Source organism: Diadema antillarum, unplaced genomic scaffold, assembly GCF_040938485.1.
Source record: "Diadema antillarum isolate AM-2024a unplaced genomic scaffold, OU_Dant_1.0 seq00000290_RagTag, whole genome shotgun sequence".
Lineage (NCBI taxonomy): Eukaryota > Metazoa > Echinodermata > Echinoidea > Diadematoida > Diadematidae > Diadema > Diadema antillarum.
In genome coordinates, this window is record NW_027271316.1 from 725900 (window position 1) to 736926 (window position 11027).

Here is an 11027-nt window from a genome sequence, read left to right on the forward strand (position 1 = left end):
TCACGTCGATAAGACGCGCAAAAACATGCATCAAATTGCACCATTTGCAACATCAAAATGCAAAAAAGTTCTTACCGTGGTAGGGGGGACACCCCCCTCACACACCCTCCCCCCTCGCTCGCTCCGCTCGCTCGGGCTCGGTCGCTTCGCTCCCTCGCACACTAACCGCCCCCGCCCCCCCCCCCCCAAGATGAAATCCTGGCTACGCCGTTGTCCAACAATGAATGCTCACTGACATGCGCATTCGCAATTTATACCGATTCGTACAGTCCTTGTTCCAACTTCATACCATGACTTTGATTTCAGCCATACCTTTGTGAATTCCGGCTTTGATATAGGGCACAGAAACTATTCAAATCAATTGCAAAATGTAGAGACCGCCATGTAGGAATACATACAAGACATGCAGTTACCTGTTTAGAAAGCATAAAATGCAATATTACAGTAAACTTTGTGGTGTCACTAACTTTTCGACGCTTAAAGCTCTTCTCATTTCAAGACTTTAGCAAGATTTACTCGCCTTTTTATATTGTTTTTTTTATGAATTCTGAAAGAGAAAATTATCCGAGCACCATAGATAGCACAAATACATAGAGTTGGACCTGATACTTGTTTACTCTTTAATAGCAAGGATAGAGACACGACCAGCTTTGTTTTGCTTCTAAGAGACACATGTTGATTGCCAGTGTAAAGCCCTAGTTGTATACAAGTTGGTGTTTGAATGTTACACCAAATAATTTATTCTTTTTTTTCTTTCTCTTTAATCATGGTTGTACTCTCAAACCCTCTAATACTTTTTTACTGGATTGTCTTTATATTCTGATGTGTTTTATCATTTTGATTTGAAATTTATTAAATTCTGAATTGATAACTGAAACTTTCTGAAGGGTCCAATGTGTAATAAAACACAGTGTGCGGACACATTTTATAATTGCCAAGATATACACTTTATTCTTGAAATGTTGCATTACATGACTCGTACATACATAATACTCATACAGATACACAATGTATATTACTTATCTATGTGAAATATGATCTACACATCAAATAGAAATAGCATTAACAATGATAAAACAAAAAACTGCACACACGCACTTGCACCTTAACTCACTCCTGCAATGATGTATTGGGTACCTACCCTATACTGGGTTATAAAATTCAATATGTATGATATTATAGTGTTAATGATTTGTAATGAAGTATAAACCATATGCTTTTCCAGAGGCTGTCATCAAATTCAAGCTTCAGTTTAAGATGACGGTCTCCTGTATGTTCTATGTATTCATTCGGTTAGATAATCAGTGATTTTCTTTTTTTCTTGTTGTTTTTTTTTTTTGGATGATTATACTCACCTATACAATTTTCTTACTGGTACATTACATATGATTATAATTTATATTCATTTTGTTTTGGCTGTAAAGTGATTAATATTGGAAAATTGTTTGTTTCGTTGTTTATTACTTTGAGAAAAAATGCAAAAATAAATTAAGTAATCAATCAATTAATGAAAACTGAGTCGTGGCCGAGAGGATAAGGCCTCACTTTCCTGACTCACATGAGTGTGGTTTGGGTTCGCGGGTTCGAGCCATGTAAAGCCCGACATATTTAAACACGTTAGCCCTTCAGCAAGACACTTTGTCCACATTGATGCTCTCCAACCAGGAGTATAATGGGGCATCCAGTGGAATGAGAATACTTGTTGGTTGATCAGGGGTCCGTTTCATTAAACTTGTCATCAGTGATAACTGCCACATTTCTATGATAAATTTTGTCCCAGCCAATCAGATGCAAGGATTTAAGTAGCTTGTCACTTCTATGGCAACTTGCCACTGATGACAAGTTTTATGAAACGTGCCCCCAGCACGTGCGGGCCTATGAACTGGCGACTGGCTGGAATGCTCCCCCAGAGAGTGGAGAGTGAGCGCTGTCAGTGTTGGCGGGAAATAATGTACCCTGAGATCGGGGTAATAATAGTTCGTAAAACTATGCACTTTTATTTGGCGCAGTACTACTTGATGTTATTATTGTTATCATTATTATTATTATTGTTATTATTGTTGTTATTATTATCATTATTACTATTATAACTATCATTATTTGTAGCATTATTATTATCATTATTATCATTATTATTATTATCATTATTATTATTATCATTATCATCATCATCATCATTATCATCATCTATCAAGCCCAGAGGAGCACAACTGCTGCGACCAGGGGCGGTTTATAGCGACCTCGTCTAAAGCCACTCTGTCTATTTTCCAATTGGTCTACTGGCAAATCGTCTATTACCGATTCGTCTAATACCCATTTGGTCTACAACTTGTTTTGTCTCGTACACATATTTTCTGATAGTCACTTTGCCCACTACCCGTACTGTCTAATACCCAACTTGTCTAAGGAGCATTTCGTCTACTGAGCAATTGATCTAATAGCCAGGTCGTCTATACTCACAATGTCTGCTTGTCATGTCGTCTAATATCCATTTCGCCTACTGCCACTTTGTCTACTCCCACCTCGTCTACAAGTCATCTCGTCTACATTCACTTTGTCTAGTTATCATATCGTCCAAAAACTTAGTTCGTCTATACCCATCTGTTCTACACCCAACTCGTCTACACCCAACTCGTCTACACCCAACTCGTCCACTCCCAACTGGTCTACACCCAACTGGTCTATACCCAATTGGTCTACTCCCAACTGGTCTACTCTCATATGGTCTATTCCCAACTGGTCTACTCTCATATGGTCTATTCCCAACTCGTCTACTCCCAACTCGTCTACACCCCATATTGGTCTACTCCCAACTGGTATACTCTCAACAATTACCCAAACTAATCATTTCCATCTGGTCATGCTAATGATAAATATACCACTTTGCCTAGTGTCCAGTCCGTCTCACTGTCACGAACTATTCATAACCCTGCCCTGGTACAAAAATCAAAAATAGTACATTCTTTAAAGTTGTTAATTATTCTGCACATGCTGAATATAAAGACATATTTATGGTGAGACACGACTATCCAGTCAACATCCTGGCCGTAAAATAACTAAATAATAATAAACTAGCTCAGTTACAATCCTCCATCACAAACGAATTGTCAGTCACACGAAACAGAATTACATTTCGACCGCCCACCCCGTCCACCCCCGTCCATGCATGCAGCGATCTTGGCGGGATCCCGAATGAGGAATTATCGAGTAATATTTCATCGCGTTTGGTACACAAGTAAAGGACAAGTACAACGATCCGAGCGATGTGTGTGTGTCGTTGGATTGACACCGGATGCACGCGTATCACATCCAGCACCACAACACACCACGTTTTCACACTGTGACATTATTCTTTTTATAAAAAGTCATAGTTAGAACAAAAATTTAAACCAAATGGGGCACGTACAGTGTTCAACCTATTTCAATGGGAAAGGAAACTAGATGAAGTAGACTTAAGTAAGGAGTTTGGAGTAGACAAAAAAACTATATAACAAGTAGACCAGTTGGGAGTAAACTAGTTGGGTGTAGACGAGTTGGGAGTAGACCAGTTGGGAGTAGACCAGTTGGGAGTAGACCAGTTGGGAGTAGACCAGTTGGGAGTAGACGAGTTGGGTGTAGACCATTTGGGAGTAGACCAGTTGGGAGTAGACCAGTTGGGAGTAGACCAATTGGGAGCAGACCAGTTGGGAGTACACCAGTTGGGAGTAGACCAGTTGGGTGTAGACCAGTTGGATGTAGACTAACTGGTTATTAGACTAATTGAGTATTAGACAAGGTGGATGTTGACCAATCGGCTATTAGACAAAATGGGCTGTAGGCTATTTCATTCTTAGACCTAATGATTAATAGACGAAATGGTCAATAGACATAATGGGTATTAGACGAAATGTGACTGAGACAAAGTAGATATTAGATTAAATGGATAGTAGACGAAATGGCAATTAGACTAATTGGCATTTAGACAAAATGGTTGGTAGACGAGTTCGTAGTAGACGAAGCGAGTTTAGACGAGATTGCATTAGACTAGGTGAACAGTGGACAGTGTGGTTGTAGACGAGGTGCCAGTTTACCCCAAGGGTACGTGACTGGTGCCAGGGACCTCACAATGTCCGCCCACGGTCTTATACATTAATCAACAGCAATAGAGCTATGAAAGCTGTCAGCTGACTCTGGATTGCCTCGCTACTGGCTAAAGAATAGAATATAAAACAGTAAACAACAACAGCAAGTACAACAATTTTTTGAGGGGAGTAGGGTTATAGGTACAGTAGCAAAAGACATTTTCCAAATGACACGTTGAAAGTGCACAGGGGAAAAAAAGATGGCGCCTACCATCATCTATAATCAAGCGTTCAGTCAGCGGAACTGTTTTTTTCTATGTGTTTCAGACAAGTGTATGAAATATAATATGCTCCTATAACAAAGGGCTGTTATTTAGATGCCAGCCGCTTTCCTGGGCACATTTTTTTTCATTGTTGTTGTTGTTGTTGTTGTTGTTGTTGTTGTTGTTGTTGTTTTTAGAGACTGAGTGAGGGAGGTGGTGACATGCGGGAAAGCCGTAGTTATTAGGAAGGCCTAAGTGTAAAATACACTTTCAGGTTATGTTTGTTTATTTTCTATTACCACCAGAGCTTTGACATTTTTTTTTTCAATTGTTTTCCTTTACTTCCTGTCCACTTGGCCGAGATTGAGACGAAAAGGCATGACTTTCCGATGTGTTCGATGTGATAAGAGGGTATACTGGGTTCCTTGTTTTCGGAACTAATAATCTGGAAAAATATGGGAGGGTTGGATATTGATGTAGATGCATAGAAATCAAGGAGAGGTTGCTTGGAGTGACACTTACACATTATTCTTTTTCTCTTTGTTGGCTTCAATCTGTAAGGAAACAACCCCTTGATGTGAATCGTGACTATCGGAAAAGTTACAGAAGATCACTTTGTTGCTAAAGTGAGGATAGTTCATGATTATTTGAATGGCGACATTAATATATGAGCAACACCTACAAAAAAGAGTTATTATTTTTCCCTTTCTCATCCACAGCTCGTAACGTGACATTCGCTTAGTAACAACCATTGTTTATTTTTCTATTGGTGGCGCAGAGGCCGTTGTGCAGTTTTGTTTCTTGTTCTTATTTCTTGCTTTCTTATTGGTTTTTTTTTTTAGGGGGGTTGCTTGTTGTTGCTTTTTTTTTCCTCATCTACGTCCAGACCTCGTTGGACAGAGGGTCTCATCTTGTATCTATTGCGGAATCTTGTACCACCAGATCAGTGACTATGTTGAAGAGAGCATACAATAACGTATTTTGTTAGTTCTAGCTGAATGTTTTAGCCCAATTTCTTTGTGATTTTTGCATGTGTGTGACAAAGAATTAACACAAAAGTAACCGGGAATCAAACGTTTGTGGAGTGAGGGCGCGGTAGGAAAATTGCCTTGGACGTGGGAAGCCTTTTAACCACTTGCCTGACACATCGCCTGGGATTCTTATTACTGGAAAACTCCAGGTGAAAATACAACATGTTTAAGGTAATCACACTTATATAGTCTGCTCCATTTCAAAACCAATAGATGTTATAACTAACGAGTAAAATTTTCTCTCTTTTTTTTTGCATCTGGGTCACTTTTGTCTGATCAGGAACACATGTACGAAGCGAAAGGCTATGGAAGAAACGCAATCTGAGTGCAAAGAGTATGAGAAGCTATCGCGGGTTATAAAAGATAAATTTTAAAATAAAAGAGATGGTATCGTCTTGGTTCAAATGGGGACTCAGGTTTAGCTTTTCGCGGAATAATGACAACCATTTACGAAGTAGTCTTAATTTTAAAAAAAAAATGCGGGTCCACATTTTATGAGGATGTCCTTGCTTTTTTTTTTTATCTCAGCCATTCCAAAACTAATTTTCACGAAATAAACTTTCAATTCCTTTTAGGACTACATGCTCTTTGATATAGTTTTCTTTTTTGTATATACATAATGGGCTTACCTCAAGTTTGAATTTTGAATTTTGAATGTTTTACTTACAGTCTATGTTGCCAAAACGAAATATCTTTTTTTCTAACTAGATATTGCAATCAACCCTCCTCGTAATGTCAATTTCCCAAGAATTGACTATTATAAGAAAACCTTCCATTATCATTAATCTAAAGATATTGCAATTTGCATGATTTCGTTCGAAAATCTACAAATGTATACTCATTTAAAAGGCATTTTATAATGCTTTTAAGATTGATTGATTGATAGACTTTATAGATATTATTCGGAAGCATGCTATGGGTGTGTTTGTGTGTGTGTGTGTGTGTGTTTGTGTGTACACTGGTATTGAGGTGGAATTGTGCGTGCGGTTTTTGTTTTCTCAATTTTCCCTGCTTTCTGTTTTATCTTATTCATTCTTGTTTATTTGTTAGTTGCAATGGTTCTTTAGATTTGTATATTTTTGTGTTTGTGTTTTCTCTTTGTTACCATGTCTGTTTTGTGTGCTTTTAAGTCAAATTGTATTTTGTATTTGATGCCAGGTCCCTTAGTAGAGCAGTTCAGAGTGAACTGAAAGGGCTACCCTGCTTTTAGAAAACGGAAAGAACTATAAGAATGAATAAATAGATAATTGATAAACAAGTGAATAAATAACAAATTACTAGATAAATTCATAAGTACATATATAAATTGATTAATTAATTTGTAAGTAAAATATGTTCTCAATGAACTACCCTGCAAAATACATAAAAACTGAATCCCAATCTCAAGCAAAACGATATATATTCATTTACTCTGAGGGTATTAACCTCATCATCCTAATAAAGTGAGAGCTTCTCTGACTGATTTCTGAAATTTGCTTTGTTTCGATGAACATATTATTTCATTGAAGTATATGTGAAACGCTGCAAGTAAACTTTGTTGATTTGATTTTGCTTGGAACCAGTGATTAATAAAGCCATGATGGCTAAACATATTTTAAATAATTTAAGATTGGAAAATCCAGTGCATAATCATTCGTACTTAAAGTGTCACCGATATTCGGTAAAATAAAATAAAGGAAACGAGCATAATACTGTTAACAACTCTCAAGATTTATCCGAGAAAAACAAATGATGCTGAAAGGAAGATACAAGTTTATTAGTTACTTGATACAATGAGAGCGAATTTATTTTTACCAAATTTGTCCTAATAGGACTCTAATAATACCATAGTCCTTAATGATTAACCGTGCTCAATTCGAAACGAAAAAAAAAAGGTTCAAACTGCTAAATGATAAGGAAAAAATGTACAGCTCAAACGCTTTAAACCGGAAACAGTTCTGGTAGGATTACGTAGATAATATTGAATATGAATTATGAAAGTGCTTTATCAATGTAATCTTATAATGATAGATTATTGAATATGACTATAGGTGTTTTTGTTTTGATTTTTGTGTGTATAATTGTTTTGTTATTTATTATTTCATGCAGGTTTGTCAAGGGCATTGGATCATATTTCTCCTGTCGTTGTTTGAGCTGCAAGGCACAACATCTGTGTAATACTTTTATTACTGAAATTGATAATAAAAAAAATGATAATGGAACAAATACTGATACTACCCGAGAAAGACGGAAAGTTAGCTTTTGTAATATTTCTAGACAGTGAAAGGTTATAGTTTTATCATGAAGTATTGCACATAGTGGCATTCTTAAGTGACTGTGATGACTTACAATACTAGTATTAGATATTATTTTGGTGCTGTTAATCACTTTTCCATACACTTCCTGTAATACAAATAAAGTTGTCTGTATGAATAGGAGAGACGGGGTCTCGTTGTATCAAATTTAATATCTTGAGGTGGCGATTAAGCAGACACACAAAGAAATTTACTTAACTCTCTCTGTGAGAAAAGCTTAGTAGTGATATTTGTTTATTCAAGCAAACACGAAAAATGCAAATCATATAGATATAAGTGAAAGAATACAGTGGGCGTTTAGCCTTTTAACATCTTAGTGTGCTTGATTAATTGACTTTTTCACATATGTGTAAGGTTAAACGTAACCCACACCTAAAAGGAATTGTGAATTGAGTTAAAGCAGCAACATTAGTAGAACACATAGTGAAAGTTTGAGGAAAATCAGACAATCTATGCAAAAGTTACGAATTTTTAAAATTTTGATGTTGGAACCGCTGGATGAGGAGACTATAAGATGTTATGATGACCCCTTAGCCCATCTTTTTTGAGGATTTTTTGTATAACATAAGAAGAGGCAAATCCTAGATTCGTCTTGACATTTTAGCCAATTTTGAAATGTGTGTCGGTAACAATACACATGTGTCAATACGAACCGCGGCTAATCTAATCATTCTGCAATTTGTTTATGTTCGAATGATTTTTCCTACAACACAATGTTGGCAGAGCAGCCCAGCCCTGCTTGAAAGAACACATTATCCCTCTGTGTGTTCACAAAGTGTACACAAAGTCAGCTATGTGACAAACGCGGTTTACTCTCGAATTGATAGTGTGACGATGGTTTTACACTGTGGCGTTGTTTTCACAGATTCTTCACGAAGTAATGTTCTGATTGAGGCGGTGAATTTAGGATTCACAATGTGTTCATTCAAACAACGTGAATAGATAACACATGCACTGTGTTTTGCATAGTGTTCCACGCTGACGGACAATAAACTTGGTTCTTTCTGGCAGGAATTGGGTCTCAGAAAACAGTGATCTCTATGTGAAAGTTGTTTGTCTGGCATATTTTTTTTTCTATTCGGCAGAAATGTGTTATGGCAAAGATGAAACGTGCCCAAACACAACCCCAGAGTTAGAAGACATGTGTCCGTTCATCACATCTAAAACAACTGGCGAACATGTCAGGCTTACTGTTAAATACGTCCCACGTGACCATCCGAACTATGACGTATTGGTTCCACGCGAGGCAAGGGGGAAGACAAACTTCTATTGCGCCCATCCAGGTATACAAGAATTATTCAATATATTTATTCAGAAGTTGCCATTTTGTTTTGCCGTTGTAATTTATTCTTCTTCTATACCCAAACCATACATGCTGATAGTCGTACTCTATCCTAATCTATCAAACGTTTGAGAAGTCTGCAATAATTAGTATCGTCTCTTGAAATAATCATTCCCAAAAGCATTTTTCCAGTGCCAAGTGTATTTCCATTTTTCGACTGTAGCATAACAAAATAGATAACACTTTCTTTTGCGACAGAAATAATGTACAATAATGTACAAGACAATGTGTATTGAACAGAGTAAGACCTTATAGGAACGATGAATTGTAATAAGTACTGAAGATTAAAGTAATGTATCAATGCAATATTTATGCATTGCGCGAAACAAATGGAGGGACTAACTGAAAAGACAACGTTTTGCACAATGTGGGCCGTTCTTGCAAAGAAACTAAAAAAAAAAACATTAAAAGCGCTTGCCTTGTTCTTTCTAACGTTTGTATGGATAATGATTTAAATAACACACAATGGCAAGTATACGAAATGTAAAAGAATTGAGCAATCTATTGCACATTTATTATAACAAACTGTAGATCTTCAGGTCACAAGTACCTATAGTGCCTTAAGGCATGATGTTATGTTATCCTAATCACCGCAGTACTAGATATGCACAACTTAAAGTAGATCTACACTCAATAAACTCCAACTATTGACGACATGAATAAGTCCCGCTTTACCATACTCAAACCGGAGGCTTCCTCCTTGTAATCTCAGGCGATCTTCGGCGATCTCCGGGTAATGATCACCGGGTAACATTCTGCAGATCTTATCAGAACATGGGATGAACGCTGAGTGCACCGTCTTTACAGGCGTCGCTCGAAAACCTTCTCCGTGGAGAATTAGATGTCCTTAGCCAGTTTGTTAAGGCCACAGCACACGACACGATCAGACTGGTCTTAAAGCCTTAAGCCAAGCTGGGTCTTAAGACCAGTCGTACGACCGGACACCGCACACTATACGACCTTCGTGCGCTTGCATTTTACTGCATTGTGAATGGCTGAAAGCCTACGACCAGTCGTAGAAATTCAACATGTCAAATCTCTACGACTGGCGCTAAGACCCAGTCGTACGACTAAAAAATGGCAAGACTGTGACGTCACACATCTAGTCTTAAGGTCTTAAGACCGGTGAATCGGGGCAAAATCGTGTAGTGTGCGGTGGGCTTTACAGATAATAGCTCTAAGATGGATGTGGAAGCATGATCACATCAATGTCATTGCAGTAGCAAACATGATTGTGTACTACCGCATACTGTGCACTTCTGTACTGATAGAGGAATGTATTATCTATAAACAGAGGCGTTTTACTGTTTTACCTACATTCACCGTGCAAACGCATTTTATTTCTCTTTTCTTTGATATGGATATTTCTTTTAAATAAAGTATAAATAATGCTTACGAAATCGGCAATATATTTTACAATCAGAACCCGACTGTATTACGATACCGTTCAACCAACAAAACTCGATGAGTGTATGCCTATATAAGAAGAGTTCTTAGGACTCATGTGGCGCAACGCTAGTCACATGATGTAATCTGGCATCTACCCGGGTAAGATTCCTTCCGCGAGAGTCTTAACAGACACCTTACCCGGATGTCCGCCGGAGGCTATACCTCCCGTCTACCCTGGTCGATCGCAGGGGAGATTACTCGGAGGCTACCAGAAACTACCCGTAGGCTGTTCAACGTGTTGCGTTTTAACAGGCACAATCTTACTCTGGTACCACTACCTGGAGGCTAACCTGTGTTGTGTGGCCTGTTTAGACGGGGTATAAGTCAAGGACACCTTTGATATGCTTTCCCTCGTCTGTGAGATAGGAGTAATCGTCCATCTACTGGGATTCATTATAACCCAGGCTTTATTTTCCGTAACGCACACGCAATATGCAATCACAATGAAATTTTCTTCAAAGAAAAACAAAAACAAAAACAAAACAAAAAAAGCAAATAAAGCAGCACTCAGGGAGAGGGAAAGACTGTCGAAAAGAAGTCCAAGTAGGCAAGGTTGTAATCTTACCTGGAGGATACCCGGAGGATAC